Source organism: Oenanthe melanoleuca, chromosome 13, assembly GCF_029582105.1.
Source record: "Oenanthe melanoleuca isolate GR-GAL-2019-014 chromosome 13, OMel1.0, whole genome shotgun sequence".
NCBI lineage: Eukaryota > Metazoa > Chordata > Aves > Passeriformes > Muscicapidae > Oenanthe > Oenanthe melanoleuca.
This window is the reverse complement of record NC_079347.1, coordinates 18,291,420-18,316,497: the sequence shown is the minus strand read 5'-3', so window position 1 is coordinate 18,316,497 and position 25,078 is coordinate 18,291,420. Positions and strand designations below refer to the sequence as shown.

The 25,078-nt window shown below is 43.8% G+C and overlaps 1 long non-coding RNA gene across 1 annotated transcript; it reads right to left on the bottom strand.

The window, feature by feature from the left end:
- Window positions 1-20,296: 20,296 nt before the first annotated feature.
- LOC130258770 (uncharacterized) lies at window positions 20,297-22,577 on the bottom strand. Its single transcript, XR_008841538.1, has 3 exons — window positions 22,177-22,577; window positions 21,087-21,230; window positions 20,297-20,490 (listed from the first exon to the last, which is right to left on the bottom strand). It is a non-coding gene; the product is annotated as an uncharacterized LOC130258770 (long non-coding RNA).
- Between the last annotated feature and the right edge of the window lie 2,501 nt (window positions 22,578-25,078).

Genomic DNA, 25,078 nt, shown 5'->3' with positions numbered 1-25,078 from the left:
GAGGGTGGTGATGCCCTGCAACAGGTTGCCCAGAGAGGATGCTCTGTCCCAAAGTGTTCAAGGATATGTTGGATGGGGCTTGAAGCAACCTGGTCTGGTGAAAGGTGTTCTTTTTGCAAGGTGTTGGCACCTTTAAGGTCCCTTCCAATCCAAAACACCCTGAGATTCTGTGATTCTATGAAAAAGGGTGACCAACGGTATTGTCGCCTCTTGTCTCTCTTGGATGAAACCTAAGGAAGGGAAATGGCATCATGACAGAAGGTTACTGAAACCATCAGGATTTCTCTTCAGTCCACTGTAACTCTATGGCAAGGGATTAGATTTTCATCCAATGTCTTCAAGGTGCATTCCATTCAGTGAAATATTGAAACATTTTTAATTACTTCCATAACTTCAAGGAAGGTTTGTAGTCATATGCAACAGGAATTTATATTGGGAGAGAGGTACAAAGATGCATGGGCAGCTGAGGCAGAAGTGTGACACCACCACACTGACTGCCTGCTCTGGCAAGTTTCCTTCTTTTAACATAAAGATGAAAGAAAAGCCCCAACCTTGTTTTTTAACTGCAGAGAAACACCCTGTAGGAGTCCCATGCTTTCTCTTAACTAATGTTTTTTTGTCTACTTGACACACTTAACTTGTGGTAGGATCCTCCAGTCTTTGTGCTGAGGGAGGCACCATTCACCACTGAGATTTCACCACAGGTAAAGATACAACATATTAGGTAAATTAGCAAATAATCAAAGAAGGAGAAATACTAGATATTACTAGACAAATAGAAGCTAACATAAACATAGCTTGAAAAAGAGAAGACAATAAGATATTTGATAATTCAGTGTAAATGTCATCTACAAAAATAGTCACACCACCTCTTATACAACATAAATATTGACAAAAAGAGATTATGCTGATTGCTTTTGAGCTACAACCTCCCATGGTTGGCTTTCACCACTCACCCAGCCTTAGAAAAAATGGAGTCTGAGCTTCCTGGTTTCATGGGCCAAGGTCTGTACACACCAAATGTATCAATCACCTTAAATGACTGAATTTTGAATAGTAACTCTTATTTGATCCATGACTTCAGTACTCTTGAGACCCTTACTGGCTTTTTAGTCTGTATCTTGTCAGGAATTGACATCAGACACCAAATAAATGGACCTAGAATAGAAATGCACGAAGGAAAGTTAACAGCCCCACCCCTCATTCTCATCTTCTTTCCTCGAGTTTGAGCTCAGACAGATCCTACATAATGAAACTTAATTGACATTTCTATCTGTCTCCTGGAGCAGGACCTGCCCAGCCTGAGATGCCTTGTATTTGTTTGCTTTTTTGCTATCTTTCTGCTGAAACAAGGAAACTTGTGTCTCCACAATGTTATTGAGTGTCAGACTCCTTTACACCACACTTACATGATGTCCTCCTTATTAAACTGATTCCTTCCTCTCATTTATCTAATCACCCTTTCAGCAGGTTACCTAATATAGCAAGAATATTCACTTAAATTTGTCCTATATAAAAGTATAATGAAGGAATAATCTCAGGGAGTCAATAATGGTTGGCCATAAAGCCCTTCTGCTCCACCCAGTTAATCACCCAAGAATTTCCATAATGTCAACATCTTTATTCTCTGTAGAATCATAGCCCTGCTCCAGCTTTATTTCACAGGTGTCTTACCTTGTACACTTTTTTCATATTCTCTCCATTAATTTCCAGTTCCCTTGTTTTATTGGTAAGCTGAGACACAGAGAAGCAGATCACTGACATATTTTATCACATTTACTTGATCCAGGGAGATCCCAAGTCTAGGATTGTTGAATGCAGAAGTAATATTTAATAGTATCTCTTTTAAAACCAAATTCAGTCCCAAACATCTTCCAGCAAGTTGTGTTTGTTGTCCTATAACACGTACCTCTCCCTCTCAGCAGTGCCCTGAGATAAGGAGCTTCTAGGAAGACTGTAATTTAAGTGATGCAAAAACGTGACCTGGATGACATCAGCCATGGAGCTCCTGGAATGGCCTCTAAGGAGGGAGGGTGATGGATCAGATATAGAGGCTCGAGGTCTCTCATAAACATGGGTCTCTCCTCTCTGGCATCATCACTCTTCTTGTTAAAGCAGCTCAGGATGGCTCTGATCTGTGCTATATGAAAGAAATCGTGGTTAATACAGAACCCTGTGTGCCAGGGGGTGAACCTGAGGCTCCAAACAGCCAGAAACACTTTGAGAAGCTGGAGGGTAAAGGGCAGAAAAGCAGCACACTTCAATGCAGACATGCTGGCTGACATGGCTACAGACTTAAAAGCCTCATTCACCTCCAGGTGAGCCTTGGGTCCTAAAGCTCTAAGGTGTCTTGGGAGCAAAGAGCTTGAGCATTATACCAAGTGCTCATGACAGTCTTGTCTTTGAAGATTTTCCCTTCCCCTAGGAATCCAGCCTGGGGAGAAGGCCCACGGTGGGAAATCTGTGCTCTGACAATGGGGAGATGGACAGATGGAGATGGAGAGATGGGGAGATGGGGAGATGGAGACAGGGAGAGATGGGGCTGGTGGCTGCCACAGAAAGTTGCCTCTGGTGACTCGGTAGTGACCCCAGGGAGGCTCTGCAAGCCCAGGCAGTATTTGTGTGGGGGGAGTACACAACCACAGGATGGAGCAGGGGTTTGTGGAGGGGTTTGTCAGAGCAGAGTGAGAGGGAGACTCTTATCTCTTTCCTCGTGGCCCTGGCTGCTTCCTTCCATCTCTGCATAAGGACCTTCCCATTCCCAGAACCCACTCTGTGAAGATTTGTTTGTTCCTCTTTTCCACCTGCTTTAAGAGAAACCTGCTCTAATTCAAGTCCTTTGTAACTCTCCACCACAACCCTCCACCACCTGCCTCTGTCCCCTTTCCCCATCAACCCAGAAACAAACCTTCCCTTTTGGAGCAGGACATAAAAAATGGGTGCAGAGCTGTTTGTATAACCTCAGCATTGTCCTGGTTCCCCACTAAGGAGCACCCAACTGCTGTCACAGTTGGTGACAGAGATCATCCATGGGCAGGAAATGCCTCTTCCTTCCAAGGGCTTTCCAGGCAGTGAGGGGTTAATGCAGAGTGTTTTTTTTCGGGAGCAGGGATGGAGTATTAGCAGTAAAAGCTGCCAAGGCAGACAACCAAAACTAGCTGCTTCTGGGTCAGGAGCTGTGAGGGTGCAGGGCTGGCTGCAAGCTGTTTCCATTTCTTATAAATGCCTATTTTACAGAAAGGAACTTTGCTTGAAGCACATGCAGGAGAATGAATGTCAGAAATGTTGAAACTCTGCCCAGCTGGCATGATGTAATCCCTGCAAGTGCTCTGATCTGCAGGCTACAACAAATATATCCTGGGATGGGCCGTTTACAGTTTCCTGGAATTGGAAAGACCTATCTCAAGACTCCAAATCATTCCAGTTCTTCCCAGTGATAGCACAGCAGATTTTTTAATTAAACCAAAAAGAAATTCTGTGCTTGTTTTGGTGGGAATAAAGGAAATTGCAAAAACTTCACTTGAGGACTTTCCATGCTCCTTACTTCCCTCTCCATCTTGAAGGAGGATACAGACATGTCATGAACAATTAGTTGAGGGGAATCCTGTGAGCTTCAGGCACCTGGCAGCTCTGCAGACCTGCAGCAGACCTGCAGCAGCTTGAGCTCCCTGAAAAAGGCCAGAGAGCCTTGGGCCTCTCCTGGTGCACATGGGTCTTCACCCAGGGCGAGTGGAGCAGGTGTGGGACAGTCACAGGGCTGTGCTGACCCAGGGTGCCCTGGTCTCCTGGCATCCTGCCCAGGAACCCCCAAATCGAATGGGAATCTGTGCACTTGAAACTGCTGGAATCCTGGCCAGTGAAGCTGGGGCTGATATCAGTGGAAAAAAGGTGACTTGTGTCTTCAAGTTTCTATTTGCCCTTAGAGTATCCATCTGAGAGTGGGAATGCACCTCCTGCCCAGCTAGCCATCTCAAAGAGGAGTCAAGCAAAGGGACAAGCAGCACATGCTGGGAAAGGCTGGCTGTGCCTCTCATCTACCTCCTGGCTTGGAAAGTTTGCTCCATCCTGGACTGATTGGAAAAGGTGCCAAACTTCCCAGCTGTGAGAAGGGAAGGCCAGGCCAGTGCCTGTGGCAGTGTGGTGCTGTGCCTCCAGCCCTTCTCAGGGGCAGGTGGGGGCTTTCTGGGGGCTCATCGAGGCCATCCCCCACCTCCTGCCCAGTCCCTGCCTGCACCTCCAGCCCCTGCCTGCACCCCCTGCCTGCACCCTGCTGCTGCCTGCACCCAGCTCCTGCCTGCACCCAGCCCCTGCCTGCACCCCCTGCCTGCACCCTGCTGCTGCCTGCATCCTGCTGCTGCCTGCATCCTGCTGCTGCCTGCACCCAGCCCCTGCCTGCACCCAGCTCCTGCCTGCACCTCCTGCCCAGCCCCTGCCTGCATCCTGCTGCTGCCTGCACCCAGCCCCTGCCTGCACCCCCTGCCTGCACTCTGCTGCTGCCTGCACCCAGCCCCTGCCTGCACCCCCTGCCTGCACCCTGCTGCTGCCTGCACCCAGCCCCTGCCTGCACCCCCTGCCTGCACCCTGCTGCTGCCCTCCAGCAGCTGGAACAGGCTGGCGTGCCTGCAAGCAGGAGGCAGGGAGGCCCTGGGGATGGACTCCCGCCCTCCAGGAAAAGCAGCTGGAACTGGAGGCTGCAGTGCAGTGAGCTGTGAGTGCTTCACCTCTGCTTCGTCTTGGAAAGAACATCCGTAATGCCTGCTTTGTTTGGAATAGTCTGTCCTGTCCTTGTGCAGAGAAGTTATGGGTGCCTGGGCCGGTCACCCGGTGCCATGAGGAGCTGAGGACGGGAAGTGGAGGCAGGATGCAGTGGGAAGGTGGCTTGTCCCATCTGGGATAGACTGCAGGTGAACAGCAGCATGGGACCCTGAACTGAGCTGGGCTGCTGGTCCCAGGGCTGAGGGCAACCATGGTGGCATTGAGGATCTTTAGGACCACAGCAAGGAGTGAAAATAATGTGCCAAAATCTGGGTTGTATTCCCTATATTTTAATTATTGATTGGCTTTTAACCTTGATGCCAGCTGCAAACACCTCTGCCCAGACACAGACTATGAAGGAGAACAGCAGCCATAATGTACGACACCACAATTTACATAAGCAAGGCTCAGGTTTGGTGCTTGAAAGAGACCTGAGGCAGGTGTGGTGCCCTGTCCTGCCTGCCGGGGTCAGAGCACTCACAGCTGTCGCTTCTGGCTCTTGGCTTTTTGGTGCTCTCAGAGGGGGTGCTGGTTGTGTTCCCCCAAAGAAGAAAGGAAAAACCAAGTGACACATCCAGCTGGATGCTGGAGGAGGGAACTGTGGCTCAGCTGACCCACTGCAGAGGGACAGTGGTGGATCTGTAATGAAGGAAGGACTGCTTGCAACCTTTTCCCAACCAAGGAATGGGGGGACCCCTTGAGCAGCGCCCAGCGAGGGGGACCCTGGGGAAGGGAACATCTGTCCCACACGGTTCCTTGTTCAACTCATTGCCTTCCCCTGTTTTGTGGGACTTTTCCTGAAATAAACAAAGATTTAAACGTTTTTATTATTATTTTTTAACATGCTCTGCAGTCTCAGTGGAGACTCCCAGCCACCAACTCTCCAGCTGTGGCTGAAATCTCCGATCAGAGGGCTTTTGTTTTCCCCTCCCTTTGTTTCTTTGGCTTTTTTTTGTCCCCCCACTTTTTTTTTTTTTTTTTTTTTTTTTTGCGTCTGCCTTATTTTTTTGCATGCACGCACTTTTTTTTTTTTTTGTACCCCTCTTTATGTCCCCCCTTTTTTTTATGTCCCCCTTTTTATCCCCTCTTTTTTTTTACCTTTGTCGTTACTTCTATTTCTTTCTGTCCTCTCTCCTTTCCTCCCCGCTTTTTGCTCTCCCTTTTTTGCCCCCTTTATTTTCTTTAACCCTTCCCCCTTCCCTCTCTTTCCCCCCTCAATTTTCGTGCCGCAGTTGTTTGTGTTTCATTTATTTGTTTATCTCGCTCCCATCCCATCCCGTCCCGCTCCCCTCCCCCGTCCCGCCGTGCCCAGTTTCGGTTTCCTGCGGGAGCAGCGGCCGCGGCTTCCGGGAATCGGCGCTGCCGGGCGCGGCCGGGCGCGGGAGGAGCTGGTGCGCGGGGCGGGACCGGGACCGGCACCGGGGCGGGACCGAGACCGGGACCGGGCGGGACCGCGACCGGGGGCAGAGCCTGGGCTGGTGCGCGGGGCGGGACCGGGACCGGCACCGGGGCGGGACCGAGACCGGGGGCAGAGCCGGGGCGGGACCGGGACCGGGACCGGGGCGGGACCGAGACCGGGGGCAGAGCCGAGGCTGGTGCGCGGGGCGGGACCGAGACCGGGGGCAGAGCCGAGGCTGGTGCGCGGGGCGGGACCGAGACCGGGGGCAGAGCCGAGGCTGGTGCGCGGGGCGGGACCGGGACCGGGACCGGGACCAGGACCGGGACTGGGGGCACAGCCGGGGGCGGGACCGGGGTCGGGACCAGGGGCAGAGCCGGGGCCGGGGGTCGGGACCGGGGCGGGATCGCGACCGAGACCGAGACCGGAGCCGGGACCAGGACTAGAGCTACGACCGAGACCGGGACCAGGACCGAGACCGGGGCCGGGGTCGGGGGCGCCAGGGGTCGGTGTCGGGGGCGGGACCGGGGACAGAGGCGGGACCGGGACCGGGACTGGGACTGGGGGGCACAGGCGGGGGCGGGGACGGGGGTCGGAACCAGGGGCAGAGCCGGAGCCGAGGGTGGGGACCGGGACCGGGACCGGGACCAGAGTCGGGGGCGGGACCGGGACAGGGGCGGGTCCAGGGGCAGAGCCGGGGCTGGGGGTCGGGACCGGGACCGGGACCAGTGCCAGAGCCGGGCCGGGGGCGCCGGGGTTCGGGGGCGGGACCGGGGACAGAGCCGGGGGCGGGACCGGGACCGGGACCGGGGCCAGGGGCTGGGACCGGGGGCCGGAGCCGGGACGTGAGTCAGGGACAGGGATGTTCGGAAATTCCAGCCGGCCTGCCGGGAATTCCCGGCCGTACCGGGAAAACCCCTCCGGGCACCGAGGGGGCTCCGGCACCCCCTCGATCCGCTGACCCCTCGCCGAGCGCGGAGAAGGAAACCAGAATTGCTCTCTGGGATGAGTAATGCTAGCAGGGTCAGTTACAGTGTGAAGGGGAAGTATTAAAGGTTAATTGAAGTTAGCGTTGTTTCACATTAAGGGTATGCTGTTTTCCCTGATGATGATTTATATATAATATAGAAAAATTACATACAATATTATATAACAATTATATAATGGGTATGTTATTTATTACATATTATATATTAAAATACAGTCGAGAGCCCCCCAGAATATTAGCATATACTGTATATAATATATATTACACTTAAAATACAATAAATAATTATACAAAATTCAGCACATATTTGTACTATGTACATGTTTTTTTTTCCCCTAGGCATGATAGAAAAGATGATTCTTTTCAACTTCCTATATAAAGTCATAGTTAATATTAAAGTGCAGCTGGAGCAGTCCTGCCCTGAAGCAGGATGCAGGTGGGTCGGAGGGCAGGTGTCTGCAGTGATTTGGGGGTACAGCAACCCAGACAGAACTCCCATTATCTTTAGAGTTCTACAGTTCCTCTTTTTCTGCTGACCCTGAGCTCACCCTGCTAAATCGTGCCAGCAATGTGGTTCATTTCCTTCTCGTGGGTAGTTTCATCACGTCCTTTTCAGGCTTTGTGCACTTGCTTCTCTGTCACTGTGGGGCTAGGAAGCAGCGAAAGAATACAGCAACACGACTCCCAAGCAGCAAGAAGGAGCGATTTATTGAAAAGCCATGGCATATATATAAGGGAGATCACGAAAAACAAAGCAGAAAAGACTCATTGGTCAAAGAAGGCAACACCTCTTCAAAAACATGCTGTCTGCAAAATATCAGAGACACTCACACGACCCTGTGGTCAACACCAGGTGTCTATCTGTGTTTTCTTTCTGCCTTTCCTTGTTTTGTCTCTGAGAAAGATTTCCAGCCTTGGAAAGATCCTGGCTGGGGCTAAGAAAAGTCAACAGCCTGGGAAAAAGCCCGATTATGTTCCCCACGAGCCTTCAGCAGTGTCCACAGTTTCTCCTCACCATTCCTGGGTGTTTTCCACGGCCCGCTATAGCTGGAGCCAAATCACCCCATTCCTTTTTCTCTACCTTTTGGCTCCTCTCAAAGTGCACACTCTGAATCCAGGGAAACCCGTCCAGGGAACTTCCCCGTGAGCAATTCCCTGGCTGGATTTCACTTGTGCGTGGCTGCACCCGAGGTTAAACCCTCTGCTGATGTTCTCCAGGCAAGGACCTGTGGGCTATCGCCTCCTTCCCGCTCCAGGAAAACCGAGGAAAAGGGTTCATAGGGATGAGACTGCGTGCCACAGAGACTGCCTGCCTTCCTCGGGGTGGCACTGGGGCAGAGATTGCTGCGGGGATGTGCTGAGCACCAAGGGGACCTGGGCTCGTCCCAGAACCGCAGTCACTGCGAAATCACTGCGGGGCTTGAACCGAACGAAGGAGCTCTGCGCACCAGAAGGAAGGAAAGCCCTGTCTAAGGCTTTTCCTGGCCAAAAGCTCTCCCGGCAGATGCGTGGAGCATTTCTGGTCCCCTGTTGCCACCTGCTGTCAGCCGCTCTGTGCACAGGCTGTTCTGCTGTGAGCACTGAGCAGAGCGCAGCGTCTGACAATCGGCGTCTGCGCCAGCAACTTACAAATAATCATTTTGTGATTAACACTTGTTTCACCAGGAGCTGCTCCTGCTTTTCTAATCTTACTGAGCAATACTGTGAAAAACTATTTTTCCAGCATGTGACAAGGAAATGTTTTGTTTCTGCATATTTGTTCTGTTATCACAGAATTATCACCCGTCCTTCCCCGGGTGTTCCCAAGGATGTCCCTGGAAAAGGAGCAGGGACGCTGACACGTTGTATGGGGACACCGATGACACAGGAGTCTGGACCAAATTAAATCAAACTCTTGGCAACACTGTGACAAGTGCCTTGCTCATCTGCTCAGCTTCTTTTTTCACCAGGTCAGAATTGATAAATTTTTGGAAGAAGCTTCTCCTATGATTAGAAAGACTGGTGGAAGCCACCTCTCACTCTGACCAAAAATCTCTTCTCAATTTTGTTCTTATTTCTTTCTCATATATATATATATATATATATATAAATTAATAATAAAGAAATTAATTTATGCTGGGATATTCATAGAAAAAAATGTAAACATCATCCAGGGAGCTAGAGAGAATGTGTGAGCTCCACTCTGTCACAGAGGTGGGTACCTTAATGGACTCTCTGGTTTTTAATTCATGCATCATTAGAAAAGCTTTCAGCTATTTGCTCACTCACCTCAAGGATCTAATTCCCCTAACTGATAACAAGATTTCCTGAAGTGTGGGAATAGCTTGGAAGAAATTTGAGGGGAAAGTAGGGGCAGAAAGGCAGAGACAAACAGTTATTCACTTTATTAAAAGTAGCAAAAACACAGAATAAATATATCTTTAAAAAACCTTTTGTCTACAAAATATAACATAATTTAATTGACACAATAGAGATAAATTTGTACTGATCTAACCACTCCTACCCATTAACATTATTAAAAACCCATTAAGTATCTAAGTGCTATGTGTTCAGATCCTTACAAATCTTTAGCTGTCAAATTTATACTGATCTACCAAAGCTGCTGGTAGAGTAAAATCCTAGAATGTGTTTCTCAGTGCTTATGGAAAAAGGAGGTTATGTGAGAGCAGTAAAACATTCCATAGAAATCTGATCTTCTATAATCCCCTGCATGATTTGGTTTATCAAGCATTTAAATATTTGTCTCAAAATACAAATACCATTTTGCCAGCAAATATTTTGAGATGCCAAACACAAACCAGTGCAGTACCACTGAAACTGAAGGTGTGCCCTGCCAAATTTTAATGCAAAGGAGGAACAGTTCTTAAACAAGGAACGATTTTACTGCTCATATAAAGTTACAGTAATTTTAGAAACTTCTAACTCTCCACTCTTGTGTTTATTAATACGTTTCGGGTGAATGTCATCAGCGTTTTTATAAATATTGTTGTGCTCCTTCTTTCTGTTTCACATTTCCCCTGAAAAATGAATCAAGAAAATGAAATTGCTTAAGATTTAATCATTATTTAGAGCTTTTTTTTTTTTTATCTCAAAATAATATTATAAATGATACTTTAAAAAAAATGCTTATCATACATATGAATCCTTATTTTAGAGGTGGATCAAGCTGAATATTAGAACAAGGGAAGGATATGGACATGAATTAATGCCAGAATTTATTCTTCCATGTACTAAAAACAAGCCTGTACAGAAATTACTTTCTTTTTTAGATGTAAAGACACACTTGTGAATTATAGATCTTATTTTGTTACATCTCTGCTGGATGATGTCTGGCAGACAGCAAATAAATTCCTACCTCTTTTGCCAGGTTTGGCATGAGCCATTGCTTCAGTCTTTCAAAACTATGGAAAAAAACACTGAATTTTTTCATAGCTGGATTATCTTTCAGCTGTTCTGTTCCTTCGAAGATTATGCTGATACAATTCACATCCTAAGATGGAAGAAATAGAAAAATTGAGATACAAGTATTCATAACCACAAGCTACAATGAGTTTATTAAAAAGCATTCTGAGTTTTGCCCAGCTGCCTGGGTGGCAAATTAATTCTTAATGATTTTTGGGCTTGAGTATGCAAACAACATAGGCAAGTGTGTTTATCTGCTGTAAACATTTATTTACTCTGCAGACAGAAACCTGGCAAAGGACAGTATCTGCTGGTGGGTCTTGTAATGTCCAGATGAAACATGTCATTGTCTAAAGTCCCAGCCCTGCCTCTTCTGAAGCCATGTGAAGACCAGTTTGATTTCTCACATCTGCTCCTGTCTCCAACACAAGAGAAAGAAAATAAATGAACTTAAGGCTGCTCCAAACATTAACCCATGTGACATATGACACCTGCGTGCCAGGAGAGATGGGGTCACCCTCTCATTTCCTTGTCCCATCCCAAAGGTGGCCATGCTGGTCCTTTGGCACAAAGCAGTCACTGGCTTTGGCCTCTGAGACCCTGTGGTCTGGCCAAGGTCACCAGAAGGGGGAGAAGGGACGTGGGATGGAAGCCAAGCAAAGAGTGATGGATGATGGTCACACTCTCCAGTGTGGGGTCATTTTGAAAGAGATCAGCTAAACTCACAAGGAAGGAGAGGACACGACCGTCAGCAGCAGGAACAGATTTAGATGTTGTGGGAGAAGAAAGTGATGAAAACTGAATAAAAACCTTATCACTGAAGACTGGAAGAAATGCAGGCAACTGCTGAAGGTCAGCATTGGAACCATGATGTTCTTTACTGACATGTATCTCCTGTTAGTCATTCCTGGATGCTGCACGATGAATACGATCATTTTTTTCCCACAGCCTTGCTTGGGAAGCCACACACTTCTGCCACTGAGAAACAGCAAATGCAGAGACAAGGAGGAAGTCTGGACCCAAACTACAGGTGAGAGGGAAGCAGCTCTTCCCCTCAAAGGAGAGCTGGGCACTGGCACAGGGGGTTGTGGTGGCACCACCAGGGACCTGATTAGGAAAAGGGATAAGTGAGCTGCCACCACTGGGCACTGCTGATTCTGGGTCAGAACTTCAGAGTTAAAGCCTCAGCCTAGGAAGAGAGCTCCTCTAGACAGGATCCAGAGAGCAGTAACAGAGCTGGGAACTTCACTTCTAAATTGCAAGGAATAGGCTGGATTGGATGGAATGGGCTGGAAACCCCAACCCTCCTGTAGCTAGCTGGGGGCAAAAATGGGAATTATTCTCCTCCTTAAGTAAATCAGTGAGTCAGATAACATTCCCACAAATAGCCATCTGGCCACACTATTAGCAGAAGAGCTCTATGCTGGATGGTGGTCTGTGGAAATCAAGATTCCAGTAGATGCACAGCAAAGAGAAAAGCCTCATATCTGCATGATGAGGGAGTCATTTAAAGTTGTCTGAAAATCTGAGAGAGGGTAGGAGAAATTTATTGGAGATGCAAAAGAAGATGAGAAATGCAAAAAAGGGGAGTTTGATCTTTAAGACAGACACCCAGTCATGGTATCCTGTTCAGGGGGCATTAAGATCATCCTTCAGAGAAGATGAGGTAATAAACAATTTAATTCCCTAACTGAAAGTAAGGATATAAAAAGCCGTTTCTAGAAGTTGACTAAATGAAGTAGACTAAACTGAAGGATTTTTCAGACATACAAGCAGGAAGTATGAATTAATGTGTTCTTTCCCTTTTAGCTGTATCTCATTCAAAAAACTGATTCAGAAAATCATTCTATGTGTGTGTGTTCTGCAGGAGATTTACAAAAACATAGAACAAGTATAGTGGCTGTCCTTTTATATTGCAGCATCTTTTTTTGACTCATAATTTGATTGGTTTTAATAATGGTTTTTACCTAATGGCACTTTATATCTTATAATTAATTTTATATCTTATAATAACTACACTGAAAGTAATTACTCTTAAGTACAAATAGAGTATTTTATGAGACAATTTAAGAACGACCTTAATTTCTACTGAAGAAATTAACCAAAAAAGTTACTTTTATTTTAAAGAACCTTTTACTTACATCTATATCATTGGGAGTTTCAATCTTCAGATTCTGAAAAAAATAACACATTAATTCAGCCTTTCAAATATCTTCTTCATTAACACTGACAAAAATATAATAGATAAAAACATAGGTTGTTTTACTTTCAAAAAAAGTTCAAAATGTTCAAGAACAAGAGGATTCAGTATGTTAAATTTTAGATTAGAAAAATGGAAATTGAATTTACCTGAATGTCCTTTGCCATCACCTCATGCATTTGCTGTAGTAGTGTCAGTAATTCAGCCATGCTGCTCATCTTCATCTGGGGAGCAGCAGAGATGCCTGCAGCCAGCAAGAGAAGGTAGAGATGGGTGTTCATCCTGCTGATGTGCTCAGAGAACCTGTAAGTGGTTGTGGACCAGTCCTCTACCATTTTATGGTCTCTACACAGAAATAACTGCTCAGGTTCAATTATAAAACTGGTTAAAAAAAAAAAAAAGCACCATTAATGAAGACATTCTGGAAAAGAAAGGTTCCAGTAAATGTGGTGTTTAACCTTGGGACAACCTCCTTACCCAATCAGCTTTTCCATGGAAAGTAGGTAGTAAATATATGAGTGGCTTTTCAACTTAAAAATGAGTAAAGCATAGAATGACCCAAAGCATGACCAAGCAGATGCCATCTCCACAGCACTTCTGTATACATCAAAGCTTCTTTGTTCATGGAGTGTGATCACTGCTAGACAATAGGAAAAAGACTGGTATAAGAAAAAAACCCCAACACAGCCCTATGGAAAATATGTGACCCATTGCCTACAAAGGAAAAATTACAGCACTTGTGCCATATTGGCGGCAAAATTTTGAGAAAATGTAGGTACTCTGTAAGAGTTAATTAATTTACAGCAGAGAAGCCACTGCCCTGAAGCATAAGGGTGGCCCTGGGGATGGGCACAGATAAGTGGCCCGTTTTGCATGGGAAGGAGGGATGCAGGGTGTGTTGAGTGCATCAGCCCAGACCTCAGGGGCACAGTTGGTGCCCCAGAGTTGATTCTGTATCAACACAGTGGTTCCCTTACCACCCCATCCTCTGGCCAGGACCTGAGAAAGGGGAAGCCCACCAGGTTTGTGAGGGTTCAGTCTAAGGTCTGCAATCACTGAAGGCACTGTGGTGTGCTACTTGGCCAAATCACCAATGACTTGCGTTTCCTTCTTTCCTGGAAGCTGGAAAAGCTCCTTTTTAGCTTCTTTTTAAAACAGATGTTATTTTGCAGAATTGAAGGCAGCAGCTGTGGTGGCTGCAGTGCAGCCCCGTGTCTGCCAGGGAGGAGCACATCTGCTGCCTCCACTCATGGGGTCTGATGCCACAGCTTTTCACAGTAAGCATCTCAATATCTAAATACTCTGAATTGGGGAAGTCAAAACTCAGTAGTGGTTATGTGGCTTAGCTCAAGCTAATCTGCAAGTTGGCTGCTGCCTGCTTTGCTCTATCTGTTTGTGGTCTCTAACAAGATGAGGGTTTTTTCCACACTTCATGCTTTCTCAGAACTTTCTCATCACACAGCTCTGAGGATCATATCCTTGTAGGAATGTGGCAAGTAATAAGGAAGAAAGTTTTTACAATGAGGACGTAAAACACCGTCACAGATTTTCTGGAAAAGCCTCATCCCTGGAAGTGCAAGACCAAGCTTGGGTGGGGGTCTGAGCAACATGGTCGAGTGGAAGGTGTCCCTGCTCATGGCAAGGGGTTTGGAACTAGATGGCTTTAAGGCTCCTTTCAATTCAAACAACTCTGTGGTTCCGTGGACTCTGCATCTCTGGGAGATGCAAGGGCAAAGAACCTGCCTGGCACTACCAGTTGCCCTTGGGCTAAATCTGTAAGCCATAAAACTCAAAAGAGTCATACCCACTTTTGCCTCACTGTGTTTTTGGTGTTTCACAGCTTGCTTCCTTTGGTCTCCAAATTCACACTGGTTTGCAGGCAAAGCCTCCTCTCCCCTTTGGCTGGTACCTGGGCTGCCCCTGCCAGCCAGGCTGATGTTTGGCCCCACCATTAGAGACCTCTTTGAGCAACCCAGTTTTATCTCAAGGTTTGTTGGAAAACCCCACTTTTTTCGCCTTTTCCTTGGCTGACAGTTGGCCCATCCACTCTAGCATGGTGTTTCCTGTCCCCACTGCAAAGGACTGCCCGTGGTGCTGCTGGACACTGCTGTGTCCCCCAGCTCAGACCTCCCCTCTCTGGGGCTGCTGAGCACAGAGAGCACATCTGTCTCCAATTCCATTCCTGGCCAGCACAACTGCCAGCGGATTTTGTCTCAGGCTTTTTCTTTTCTTTCCCCCTCTTGCATTTGATAATTGGGGCCTCTTCTGCAGAATCTCAGCACTGTCCCAGAACTGTGTATGACCTCTATGACTGTTCTTTTCCCCTTGATAAACTTAGCAGGAGATAATTCCCAGTTCTGAAGAATTCATGGGAATTTTTGTTAAATATAACAGTAAAATGTTTCAGCTTTTCCCGGCTCCAAAGGAACAAGATTGGTCCTTCACTTCTTGTTGTTTTACCACTCTCTCTTCTTGTGATATATTCCAAAATCACTGTACTTTTCAATGTAGGGATTTTTCCTTTTCCTCTTTTCCTTAATTTTTCCCCTATTTTGCTTGAGGTAACAGAACTGCTCAAGTGCCTTTTTTTCTCTCTCAGTCCATCTACACAAGTCATAGTCCCATCTCCTGAGAGCTTCATTATTATACAGATGGTTTGGGGTTTTGTTTTTGACATGAATGCAGGGTTAAGAAGTTGAAGGAGAATGTAAGAAAAAAATAGGGCAATGTAAGCAGCAGATCCTGACTTCAATACTGTAATCTCTGGTATTTACAGTTCTGGAATTTTTCTAATCTGGCACCACAAAGACAAATAGAATTGGTAGGAATAGGAATAAGAATGAGCAAAGAAAATATTTCAGAAAAAAAAATCTGGAGACTAGAGTAACAGACAGCAAGTAGAAATCCACACAGCTGGATTTATCCAAAATGTCTCTATTTCAATTTGGAATGATCAGGAGATGGAAGTGAAGTGAATAAATAATCTAATTAGTCAATTAATGACATTTGATACTAATGAAAAAGGCATTTTGGTGGGAGTCAGGGTGTGATAAGTGTTCACATGAGAGCTGGTTTAGGAATATTATTAAGAAAATAATCAGATGATGCTGAGTGTGAAAACAAAGTTGTCCTAAAAGCGCTGCAAGGTGCTGATGATGCCAGCTGGGATCATCTCAGGCAAGGGATTCTTTGAGACAGGAAATGGTGATGGTTCCTGCAGATATGTACCTGCATTTGGTTGATAGACTCAGTGAATGCCTTGCAAGAACTGAGCTTCAACTCTTAGTAGGAGCAGGTTTTGCTCTTTCATGAAGATGCATGTGAAGTTAAAATGTTTAGACAAGGTCTCTTTACTGGTGAAGAGAAAAATGCAGCACTGCTATGGTGCAGTAATCTTGTGCCTCTGTAACCTGCCAGGCTCAAGAAAATGGAAATTTCTGGAAACTAGGGAACAATTTCTGCAGAGATGTTCTGGAATGCTTTCTCACATGGTTATGTTTCAATATTTTGTGCTGGGAGCTTAGCTTAAAGCAAACCATTTGAAATGGAGTTTTCTCCTATGCTGACAAATTTTCAGATTCTTAAACTCATCCAACCTGCTGGGGTTGTAGAATCTGTTTTAATCTTTAGTGACACTCTCACTTCTAAGAGACAGTAATGGAGAGAACCCAGGTGAATGCAAAAAGCAGGTCACTAGGAGGGAGTCATATTCACCATATTTAATGAATGATTCTTTAGCTTTTTGCTGCCTTCCAGCAGTATGTGCCCCTTGTGAGGGTGGCTGATGCAGCAAGCTACACGTGCATGTCTGGATGCTCCAGCAGTGAGCAGAATTCCTGCTTCCAGCAAAGATAAATGCCTGGGCTGTTCTTGCAATAGTGCTGTTCCTGGAGCATCTCTCTCCCAAAACTGCCCTGCTGATTCTTTAAAGGCTAATAAGAAGCCAGAGAAATTGTGAAATTTAGTGATGAATGGTTTTGACACCAATTACACGAAACAAAACCTTTTCCTGGGAAATAGGCTGTTTGGAGGAAACTATTTACAGTTCTGTGACAGTCCATGGGAGTGACTGCTTTCTGGAAACAATATGTGCAATATCTGGCCAGTTTTTTCACAGCTGCCTTTTAGCACTGGACAATGCTGTCAGTGGGGACACGCCAGATTTTATTCTAAGAGCAGCTTGGCTGAGCTGTTGCACAAAATGGGATGCTTCCTATAGTGAAAAACAAAGGTAGAAGAGAAAGGACAAGGAGGGAACTGTTGCTCAAGACTCAGACAAAATGTGGATGTCATCTGCTGCTCACTCTCTACTCTGGGCTGGAGCAAGGGCACAACTGCTGGTCCAGACTGTATTAGAAAGCTTTTAAGCACCATGGCAAATGCCAGTAGAATGGTAGCCAGAATGAAAAAAAAACCCTAATCCATTGTCATATATCTCCCTGAAGTGCCAAGGCACAAGAACAGTAGTGGGAGGCTTATTGCTTCAGACCTTAGGACTTCCTTCTGGCAGCTTTAGCATCTCTTCTGTTTTCTAAAATCCTTTGCCTTCCCTCACTAGAAAATGAAACTTGGAGGAGCCCAGAAACCTGTGACTATGATTTTTTCATCCTAAACCACTCAGTGTTTGTCCTTAAGTGATTTGTTCCTTTGTTCTCTGATTTTTACAGTGGCACTGGGTTTCAGTTTCCCCAGAATCTCACCCTGCAGCAGGAGCCTCCCTCAGCACCGGGTGCCCTCTGTGAGACCTTCCCGAGGGCAGACTCTGCCTAGTTCGGGTGGATGTTTTGCTTATACGTCCTGAAAACGAAAGTCTTGAAAGGTTTTTCCTCTTCCCTCACAGGGTAAACAGCATTGTGTATATTGCATGTGAATTTTAAAGCTTGTATAGCCAGTTTTGCAACTTTCTTTGCTCTTGTGTGTGCAGCCTTTCCCTGCCAGGGCTCCTAAAAACCTTTTTCATGTTCCTGGATGACTATGGTTTGAAGGACCATCTTTCTTTTCTCTTTTGAAATTACTTTTCCATAGGTTGACATCATGGTAAATGGATAATACACTATGTTTGGCAGCACAATAAAAATGCACACATTAGCGTGCTGCCAAACATGCTACTTTAGTGTGCTGCCACTCAAGCTCCCAAGGATTCTAAATTGTTTTATAATTCTGGCACTGCTATTCCTGAAGAGCACAGAGCATAAAACAAGAATTTCATGTGCTCCAAACTCCGTTAACCTGTGCTAATGCAGGAAGTAAAATACTTCCTGAGAAGTAGAAAGAACAAAAATGGAAAGAAAACAGATTTTGCTGTATGGATGGACCCACTGCAAGGTAATGAGATGGAAGAGTGAAAGAATGTGCTTTAAATTATGAGCTGAGCTTATGCAAAGTTGCATAATTGTGATTAGAGATGTCTTCTGCTTAATTAGTTAATTAAACTCCGGTCTGGTCATTTAAGCACTTAGTAGCATTTCTCTATGCTTGTCCTGTGAGGTTTAGGTTGGTGTGGGTGAGCAGTATTTTCCCCAGTGCAGGTACAGCACATTATAGCTCACACTTTTAACATGTTTGGAGGGAAAGATGAGTTTTTAGCATGACCTGTGTTAATATTACATTAACTCAGCAATGGCTGGTTGAAAGAGGTTTTGATTAAGATTATAGAGTTCCAGCAAACTTCGTTGTAAAATGCTGCTTTTGTTCCTACTTTTCAGTTTTATGCAGAAAGCTGGGGTGAAACATAAAATACTAGGAAAAAAGTGATGTTTCTCAGCCTTGCCCCAGTTTTAGCAGCTGTGCATCATTTGCAGTTACTTGCAAGAGCGGATGTTGAAGTACTGAAATATCTCCTCTGAATGAGGCAGGTTTCCCAGCTTCCTGTATTTCTCTGGATGCATGTTTGATTCCTTGGGAGCTGAGTCAGAAGGGCCCTGTTTAGAAAGGTGCCTTCTCATGTTTGCTCATACAAAGTTCATTGTTTTGGTCTTGTCTGCCCTTGCTAAACCTCCAGCAGTGACTAACAGTGTGAGCATGGTCTTGTTCTCCAAGTGCTCTCCAAGTGTTCTTGTGTTCTCCAAGTTTCCTCTTTACCACTCTCTTTGCTTGTTCTGGAGAGGATTTATGAGTTTCAACACTGACTGGATCAGCCACTGTCACACTGCTAATACGGATGTCTGGATTAATTCTGGCTTTTCTCTGTCACCAAGATGGGAATCTCTTTGACGTGCACCCTTTCATTTCTTGTAAAATCTTGTCTGTCTCCTACAATCATCACAAACTGGATAGTTCCTTGGACATAACTATGCTCCATTACTTAATCCTATTGTTTATCTCAGTAGAGATGGGCTACAACTTCCCAAGAATACATCTATGCCAAGTATTTTTCACTTAAAAGTTACACAATGTCTAGCTGGGCAGATCCTCAAACTGCTTCATGCCCCAAAAACCAGCTAAGTGCATTTCATTTGGAACTCAAGGAATTGCTCTGTACACTAGCAAAAGTGTTGTTTTCCTCTGACACTTCAGGTTCTAGAAAAATGTTGTATTTTTAATGAGGAAAAGTGACTTGTAGTCACATTCTCCACTTCATAAAAAACACAGCTTTAGGCCATCCTGAGAAGAAAAACCAAACAAACCAATCCAGCCTAAATTAGACAAACTTTGCTACCACTGTTATCTGTTTGATAATTATCACTATATTTCTATGTCAATAACTCAGAGACTTGCTCAGGGTTTTGTTTTGGCTTGTCACTGAGCCAACAACACTAATTCCTGACTCTACTACAAAATTTGAAGATACCACGATTGAAAATAAGTTTGGAGTAATATTAAATTAAATATGATCTGCTTGCACACTGAATATATTAATTAAATAAAGGATGTGTATCATGCATGTATATTGCACTCCAATTATGTTGTAGAATTACAGGGAAACACATTGTTCTCAAACTTAATTATGCTTATATTTAAAAGACAGCCTTCTCTCCTTTTTATTCCTGCCTTCAGATGATAAATATTTGACAATTTTGTAAGTGCCTGCAGAAGAGCACATCAATGGATTTGACTCTTAATCTGTGTATTTTTTGATTTCACTCATATAGCCTTGACTTATACACCAGTTATTATGGTGCACAACTTCCACAATATAATATTATAATATTTATATAATATTTATATAATATTTATATTATATTATATTATATTATATTATATTATATTATATTATATTATATTATATTATATTATATTATATTATATTACATTACATTATATTACATTACATTACATTACATTATGTCATGTCATGTCATGTCATGTCATGTCATGTCATGTCATATCACATCATCTTATATATTATTTTATTTATTATTATTTTATATCTTATTTTATATATTATTATTTTATATATAATATTTTAAGTTATTTTATTCATGATCACCGAACATTAAGGTACAAGTATAAAAACTCTCTATAAATTAAATAAATACATTCATAATTGCAATGAGACATAAATATCTGACATTTCATATATGAAACATTCATGTAATGTTAATGTTGTGGTGTCTCTGTGGTGCTCTGTCTTCCATCAGAAGCAGCTCTAGTGTTGGATGAGAGTTGTCTCAAGTGTCTGGGTGCCAACACCTGTCATCAGGACTCCCAGCAGTTCTCATGCACCTCCTGGAAGTATCTTGTGAAGCGTTTCAGGGCTCTCTCTTGGGGCAGGTCTCTCATCAGACAGGATATGGTGTTCTTGGTTTGCTACAATAATGATAATAGCAAAAAACAGCAAAAGGTAATAGTCAAAATAATGGAGGAAATAAGAATATATTGCTGAGAAGGTGTTGTGGTTGTTCAAGGGGGTGTTTAATCAGAAGGAAAGACAGATCTGCATGAATGAACAGAGAGAAGACATTTGAGCATCAGGAATACTTCTTCCTGGCTGACTTTTCTTACTGAGATGTGGTTTAGGGCCTTTTCTTACTAGTGTCCTGGGTAATGACAAGTCCCAGGATCTGTCTACAGGGGATGCATCTTTTAGGAAACTCTAACTTCCATCCAGACTCTGTGAATTCAGGTAGTTCCTGTAAAACCAGCGCTGAGCTGCAGCCATAATGCTCAACACTGTGACACTAAGGGTATGCAGAAATGGCATCAAAATTTTGCTGTTGACTTTAGTCAGCCAGGATGCTGAGATTATTAATTTCATGTTTTGAAAACGAGTGGTACATTCAAATAACTTTGTATTTCAAATCCAGCCAGGGAAGTTGGAACTAGATGAGCTTCAAGGTCCCTTCCAACCCAAGCCATTCCATAATTCTATGACTATAAATAATTAATGAGAAACTCATACTTACTGTATGTGTTTTCTTTAAAGTTGATGTTATGTGATTCATGTTTGCCTCCATCAGAGAAATATGGGTTCTTGCTGAATTATTCTTAAACGAAATCCTTTTCAATCCTTCTATGGTACTTTCAAGTTGACAAGGAACATTACTGCACTAAAAAAATTCAAATAGCAGCAAAATTATATTCTGCCAAATGAGTTAATTTTTATCTTTCAGTAAATTAAATAATTATTTGCATGCATAGCAGAAACAGAAATTCTGTGTAAATACAGAAAGAGATACTTATTTCCTATGTTTTCTGGGGTTTGAAAAAAAAATCTAAAGTGGGAGAGAAAGGAAATACATTTAAAAAATTGGGGTTGCAGCTTTATCAAAACCACACTGAGCAGCCCAAGGGTGTTAGATCTGCCAGCTCCCTCTCCCAGCTGTATCTCCCACACAGGACAGATGCACTGTACCCATCTGTCTGTATCTTAGCATTCTTTAAAGCTGCAAGCTCTAAACATTTTTTCCTCTAAAACAACAGGCTAGCTGTTCTTTATTATTTTTCATTAACCTTTTTTTCAGTTCACAGAACTTGAGAAATCTCCAGACCACAAACTGAAACCACTGATCAACAGGGTTATGGGCAATAACTTCTTGTGACAACAAATTGCTTCCTTCAGACACAAACTTTATTGTGCTTTATACCACTCAACTTGTTTGTTTGCCAAGAGGTAAGAACAGTTTAGTGCTTCAAGCACTAACCCTATTCACCCACCTTTGGTTCTAAATGACAGCAGGTGATGTTCAGGGTCTGCACCTCAGGCAGTAATGTTGGAAACAGCCTCAGAAGTAATCTCTCTGCAAGAACTCCTGAAATTGCCCTGAGCGGGAATACAACCAGTCTCAGAGACCATGGTCACAGATTTGGTTTTTTTATTTCCATAGCTTTACTGAATTTTACAGAACTGCCCATGAAAAATTAGCATATATATTCCCTTTTAGTGAGACTTGATCTTTTCTTGTAGTCTTACTCTAACAAATTCTAAGTCTAACAAAGCATCATGATTTTTCAAATAATTAACAACAACAGAATAAAGAAGTTTGAAATTCTTACCTGAAATTGCCCCTTGGGTACTGGAAGAAAGATCTAAAATTTTTAAAAAGAATATACTGTTAGAAGATATTTCTCCTCCAAGTGACTGCCACATCGTTAAACATCTCAAACTACATATCATCTTCATCAGATTTTCTATTTTTTAACTTCCTTTGGGGAAATAATTACAGCACCAGCTTCTGAGGAAAGCTTGATATGCAGTGCCTTGAGCATCTCAACTTGAACAAACAAAACACAGGACATACAAACTAGAGCTGAAAGCAACCCAGGCTTCATTTTCTATTTCCATCAAAAGAATCGTAGGAAATGAAGAAAAAGAGATAATGACCCACCTCTTTGTTTGATAGAGCCACCAGAGCCTCGAGGTTTGCTTGAAATTCTTCAACTGCACTTGCCATTGAGCCAGGTAAGCAGCAACTCACCAAAAAGATATAGAGCAACAGCATTTTGGGTTCAAGGAAAGTTGTGCTTGATTTATGCACCATACACTGCCTATATATACACCTTGCCTACTACATGAAAGGGAAAGTTTTCTCATACAGGAAAAAGGCACAAGACCATAGTGTGAGTTATCATAGGCACTGTGGGATGCCCCTCTGGGGATTGGTTGGGGGTTTCCTTCTTTCTGACATCAAGTAAGGGGAAAATACCCTTGTGGATAAGAGATGTCATTTTCTTACATGATATCAAAAACTCATCACAGGAAATAGGAGCATTCCTTCTGTAACGCAGATCTTTATGTGGTTTTATTCTTACTTTTGCACCATATAATCAGAGAGATGGAGATCTGAAAAGCTGTGTAAGTTTTTACATCCCACTCAGTAATATGCCATCCTTTGTTCAGTGGTATTTTCTAAGATGAACTCAGTTTGAGGTGGAGTAAAAAATACCAGTAACTTCTTAGACATACACAGACCCTAATGCAACTTAACCAATTTTGATTCTTTACCCTTCCTCCCTCACTGTCTGGGGAAATTCAGCATAGAGCACATGGCTCAAAAAGGCATGGATTTAATTGACAGCCCAGCAGTGAAAGCATGGCAGGTATTATTGGCTGGAATTAGCTGTCCTGGCATTAGGTAAAAACCTTGTCCCTTAACGTAGTGGAAAAACTCTATCTACTGAAAAAAATCAAAGTGCTTAAAAATGGCTGAAACCTATTTTCAGATGACTGGAAAGAGCTTATGAGAGGGTAACACTCGCTCATTAAAAGGTTACAATTTTCCAGCAAAAATTGGACAAATCATTCAATGATGTGAGAAGAGTCATCTGGTTTTCCATAGCCACCTGCTTGAGAGGCCCAGAAAAAGACCATGTGCTCATCGAATTATCATTTCCTCAACACATAATTTCATGAGCAGATCTGTTTAAGTTTTATTCAAAATACTGTTTAAGTAAGTTTTTTAATACTGTTTTTAAATTTTTGCCCTAAAATTCCATAAGAAAAGTGTAACTGCGAGTTAAAAAACCGTCTTGAAAAGATCTTTTGATCCTAACTGAAAAAGCTCCTGAAAAATAAACTTAGGAAATATTCTGTTGTCAGGCCCCAGCCAAAGAAACACAAGAGGTTTCATCTTTCCACAAGATGAAAATGTTGGGCTCTTAGAAGAGCATATAGAAATAATACAAGATGTGCTTCCACTCCTCTGCAGAAATCAGCGTTTGGCTGCCCTTATAGTAGTTTAGACTGGAAAGGTAGAAGTGTGTAACCACTTTTGTTCTTCTACCTAAGTTGCAAAGAGATTGACAGGTTTCTAGAAGGGATGACATGATAATAAATGTTGCAGGAAAGAGGTTGTCCCTTCTGCTCCTCAGCCTTTCATGTTCACACCCATATTTGTAGATTTATAGACTCTGAAAAGCTCCTAACAGTGCTGGTCAAAGCAGAAAAAATCACAAATGAAGAAATAATTCCCACTAAACCATCCCACAGCAGCATAAACACAGACACTATTTGGAGAATAGATTTCATATTGGTGGGAAAAGAGTGTGTGTGAAAGAGAAAACTCTTATCAGAAACAATGCCAAAAACTGTCTCCTAATCATCAACTTTCACAGAATATTCCAGAGGTGAGACTGGCTACAGAATCAGGGTATAATCAATGCATCATCTAAAAGCAATGTGGGAAGGTGTTGCCAGAGAAAGCATTGTGCTGCTGAATAACTGAGTCATAGCCAGGCAGCTGCAGGGCAGGAGGTGACACACAAATGGAGAATAATCTGGTGTCATCTCTCCAGAGGAGTTGTGTTGGCTTCTCAAAGAAGGATGTGAACTTTGGCAATATTTTTCCAGACTATTCAGCCAATGTGGACTCTAATTTCTTCTTGTCTCAAAATCTGAAGCGGCCATAGCACATTTTGTGAACCTTTTTTGCACTCATACAAGATAGAATTATTACCAGAGTACAACTGTAGTGAAAGCCTGAATTGTTGGCCACAAAACCACCTGCTGGCTACCAGCTTCTGATAAGGTCCAGACTTCACCTGTCATCTCTGTTACTCATTTTAATTACAGATGATTGATGTGCTGAGATTGAGCACAAAGGGCTTATTTCCAAAGTTTGCTGCTGTTACCTAACCATGAACTTGATCTGACACAAGAACTACTTGTGTTTTTTCCCTTCATGTAGAAAATACAGTAAGCACTAAAATATGCTGGCAAGTTATTAATCAATTTTGGAGTGGGCTGAAAGTGTAAATAAATTAGATGCTGTTGGCTTGTACAGTGAACCTGATATGGTTCCCAGCTGGCCAGGCTGCTGGGTCAGGGTAAGGGTGTGCACAGCACGTGCACTTGACCCTGTGCTCAGCTCTGGAGGGACTCCTGGTCCTCAGGAGTAGGATAACAGAGCTCCAGAGAAGCAGGAGAAAGGGGCAGTCCTCTGGCTCGGACTTTTCCTCT